Source organism: Podarcis raffonei, chromosome 2 (genome assembly GCF_027172205.1).
Source record: "Podarcis raffonei isolate rPodRaf1 chromosome 2, rPodRaf1.pri, whole genome shotgun sequence".
In the NCBI taxonomy this organism is placed as follows: domain Eukaryota; kingdom Metazoa; phylum Chordata; class Lepidosauria; order Squamata; family Lacertidae; genus Podarcis; species Podarcis raffonei.
In genome coordinates, this window is record NC_070603.1 from 94,835,213 (window position 1) to 94,839,835 (window position 4,623).

The following is a 4,623-nucleotide window of genomic DNA, read 5'->3' on the forward strand; positions in this document are numbered from 1 at the left end:
CACAGAACAAAATCAAAATATAAAACCACAAAATATATAACCAAAATGCAAACAACCCAATAACCCCCCCCAAAACCCACATTTTAAAAAGACTCTCCTGCCTCCTCAAAAGCCAATCTTTGTGATCCAGACTACATTACTACATGCAAACAGCAGGTACACTGTTCTTATTACAGGGCAAATCTCTACCCTTGGATGGATGGATCTGCGAGCTCTTGAGAATGTCCTCTGGAGGCTGGCAATAAGCTCTGAAACAATTGAGCGATATTGCACCTTATCTCTGCGGCTTTGTTTGAGATTGTTATGGCAAACCCCTGAACGGTTATATTGCACATACTTTTATAGCTTGAATATACCTTTTATAGGAGTGATGAGATATTCTTACTCGCTTATTTTCTTTCAGATACTCCCCCGATGAAGTACTGGCAGAACTTGAAATGTGGTCACACGCGCACGCACACACACCAGAACTCTTTTCAGTACAAAACAGATTTCTACTCCTACTCAAACTGCTTGTGTTGCCTTGGGATTTACGACTCTCCTGTCTTCATTTGGGCGTATTCATGCCACTCAGCAGCCTGCTCCTAGTGTTGGCAGCTTGCGGTAGTCTCAAAGGAGGTTTTCAAACACTCTGCCTTTGGGAAATACTCTCCACTTCAGTTTGGTCTGTTCTGGAATCCCCCCATGGACTGTAAATCCAAGATTGCAGAGAACTTAGGGACACGTTTCAGGTCAAGATGGTGGCAGCTTTGGGAACCGGGAACTAGAATGCAAACTCCCCTAGTTAAGCCCAGTTTGTAAAGCACTCTCCATGACAGCTTTCAGTGGCAGCAGACACCTCACCATTTCAATCCCTTCCTGTTATGTACTGAGTTGTATAGGATTCAGAATGCAGCAGTCTGATTGGTCCACAGGAGCCACCCAATCCAGCTCCAGGTGGAAGTGAATATGCAACCTGATTGGCCTACAGGTGAATCCTGGAATTGGCCAATCACGTGGGGCCCATTGTGTAAATAATGTATATAAAGCAGACATTCTGAGGAAACTTCCATTCCTCCTCACCACTATGAGCTGAATAAAGAGCATGAAGTCCACTCTCAACTCCAAGTATATTTCACTTCCCCAATAAAGGGCATCAGTGGTAGGCTCATTGGTCTCATTGCGTGCCCAGGCGGAGACCCCCCCAACCCCAGATGACACCTGGGTGGAATAATGACTCATGACACTGTGTTACGGGATTAATATTGGCCACAACTTTATTAAACTTTCAGATGTAGGAAGACCTTGGCTTAGGCATTGGGCATTTATCTCTCCCAGTCCCCAGCTGGGGATCTGGGGCACATCAGGGTTAGCCAGTCTGTCTGGGGATTGGGCTTGCTCTGGAAGACGTATGTTTAAACAGAGAGCCCGCCCTCCATTTTGCCACAACACAGGGGAGTGCACTGACAACTTTTCAGCGTATGTCAATACAACCCCTTTAATGGGAACCCTGGGATCGCCGCTGCAGGGGGGGGTGTCACTGCTTCACGCCCTGCCCCCCTTCTTTTAGGGAAGATAGACTAAAGGATTCCGCCCAAGGCCTATAACTGCCAAAGTTGTGTCGTTTTGCTACGGGGAAGGCGAAACCTGCCAATGCAAGGAAATTCCTTCCGGGTCCTTTAACAGCAACCATCATAAGACTGTAGCAGCACCCACATACCGTATTTTTTGCTCTATAAGACGCACCAGACCACAAGACGCACCTAGTTTTGGGAGGAGGAAAACAAGAAAAAAAATATTCTGAATCTCAGAAGCCAGAACAGCAAGAGGGATCGCAGCGCAGTGAAAGCAGCAATCCCTCTTGCTGTTCTGGCTTCTGGGATAGCTGCCCAGCCTGCATTCGCTCCATAAGACGCACACACATTTCCCCTTACTTTTTAGGAGGGAAAAAGTGAGTCCTATAGAGCAAAAATTATGGTACCTGTAAAGAAGTTAACCTGCAATAAAAATACCCTAAATGAAGGGAGGGTAGGGCGGGTGAAGTTCTGGAGCTGACTAAGAGCTCCCATGTAGGCTCTCCCCACTTTTATACTTAAAGAGCGGACCCAACCCTTACTTGGTCTGCTCCCCTGGCTATGATTCCCCAATCACAATTGGTTCTTTGAACTGAGGTTTGGCGGGAACCTCAAGGTTTGCGACTTGGGGAGGCGGTCCAAGAGTGCTGTGCCAGGAGTCACGTAGGATCGGGGGTGCTGCACACGGGCACGTGAAGGGCGCCCTCCATTTGATGTGGAAAGTGGTCATTATCAAGGTGTGGATATTTGTGAGCATTCTAGGGAGCGTTGTTTTCTGCTGGGGTGCACCATATCTTCTTTTTTTGTATAATATTCATTTAAACAACCTTAAAATATCAATGACTTCCCTTCTTCTCTTTCCATCGTTCATTTTGCATGCCATAAATCCCTGCATATTTTACATAACTAAACCATTCAGTATTTCATTGTTACATCTGTCAAAACTTATTTACACTGTTGAATTTATCTTAATGCTGCCAAAGTTCTCAAGTGTACACAATTTCCCTACATATATTCAATAAACAGTTTCCAATTTTCTTTAAGCGTATGTTCTTCTTGTTCTCTTATTCTATATGTTAAGTCTGCAAGCTGTGCATATTCCATCAGTTTAAGTTGCCATTCTTCTTTAGTTGGGACCTCACTCATTTTCCATTTTGGGGCTAACAAAACATGGGCCGCAGTAGTGGCATACATAAATAACCTTTTTTGACACCCAGTCCATCGTGTCCTCTATTCTTAGCAGCACGTTCCAACTTCACCAATGTAAAAGGTAGCAAGGTTGTTCCCTTTTCTCAGTTTGGTCTGAAGTTGGTTTAAGAAAAAAACACATCATGATGCAGTATTCTATAAGAAATGGCAGGATACCTGTGGATTGTGGCCAATGTCATGTGTACACCACTACCCAACCCAGTGGATGCAGACAAACTGGGAGTGTGTGCACAGCCATAGATGAAAATCGGTATCCTGATTTTCTTACTAGGAATGCCATACTACACAGCAGTAAACTGTAGCTTAATTAATCAGCTATCATGTACTTCCTATTGTTATACTGGATTATGTCAAAGTGACTCAATTTTGGACATGTCCTATTAATTTGTGTAATCGAATGGCCATCTCCCAAGAGAACATGAATTGCATATTCACCCAAAGAAAACATTCCATTTAGCCTGAAGGTGCAGACATGATAGGCTATCGGGCAGAAATATGAGAGATCATAAATTTCTAACAGCTGCCGAGATTGTCAGAAATCCTTCTCAGCTAAGATGTATGTGAACCACTCTGATACATTCTGCAGTGCCCGGGAAAGAAAAAAAAATAATGTAGTGTGTTCAGAGCAGCGGCTTTGGAAAGGCAAGTGGGAGCAAAATATGGCTTGAATTGTGATGAAGTGGATAAGGAGTGATTATGGACTGTTTATTCTGATGAGTTCCGTAGCTTGAATTGTGACCTGTGATAGTGAATAAGATGAATTGTTCAAACGTCACCAGCTCCAGTTCATGCCAGAATGACAGTGAATAATAGGCCTTAATTAGCAATCCCCTTTTCACCTATACTGTATAAAACACACTCGCTTGTACATCTTGGGAGGAGAATAGCCTGGAAAAGGAGAAAATCAAATTGGCAAGGATGCCTGATTGCAAAATCGATTACACTGGTGTAAATGAAGAGTAACTCAAGGGGATGTCATTGAAGGAAAAGGGCACAGCATTGGTGACACAGTGTGCTCAGGCTGTTTTTAATTAAAAACCACTTCTCATTGAAAAAAATTGAAAGCCTGGATGCAATTTTGTCCAATTTGCTTAACTGCCAATTTGCAAGATATAATTTAGCATTTCAGCCTGTGTCTGCATGGCAGCTTTCCATGTTTTTTAGTCCACCTCTTTAGTGATAAACTGCAAGTGTGGGAATCTTCCCTTAAAAGGGCAGGCACTTTTTGGTGCATGGACCATCTTCATCCTGTATCAGGGATGGGAAATTTGTGATCTCCGGATGTTGTTGGACTACAGCTCCCATCATCCCTGACTATTGACCATGCTGGTTAGGGCCAATGGGACTTGGAGGACAGCACCTGTAGAGCCACAGGTTCCCCATCCTTGTCCTATCATAAATGCCAGCCTTTGCCAACCTGTTACCCTGTAGATGATTTGGAATACAACTCCAATCAGTTGTGCTCCAAATGATCTGGAGGGCACCCATTTGGCAAATGCCAGCATGTATTAACAGCAAACTCATTTTCTAAATGCCTAGCTTTATATAGCCAACTGGTACGATCTACACACAAAAGGGAAGTATTAGTAGGTGTAGGGAAAGAGGAAACTTTGCAGATGCACAAGAAAATGGGGTGGCTTTTGAACTAAGGTGAGAAGGACCGCTAAACAGTTTAATGAGGCCTGAGCATGCTGAGCAAGAGAAATGAACCTTAAGGGTGGGAAATCAAAAATGGAGAAGAAGGGAAATAGAGTAGAGTCTCCTAGAAAAAGCCAATTAATGGCTTGAGGGAATTTTGTGCTGCATATAAAAATTGACCTGTAAATAGAAAGGCTACATGCATGCGTTTGGTGGCTTGCAG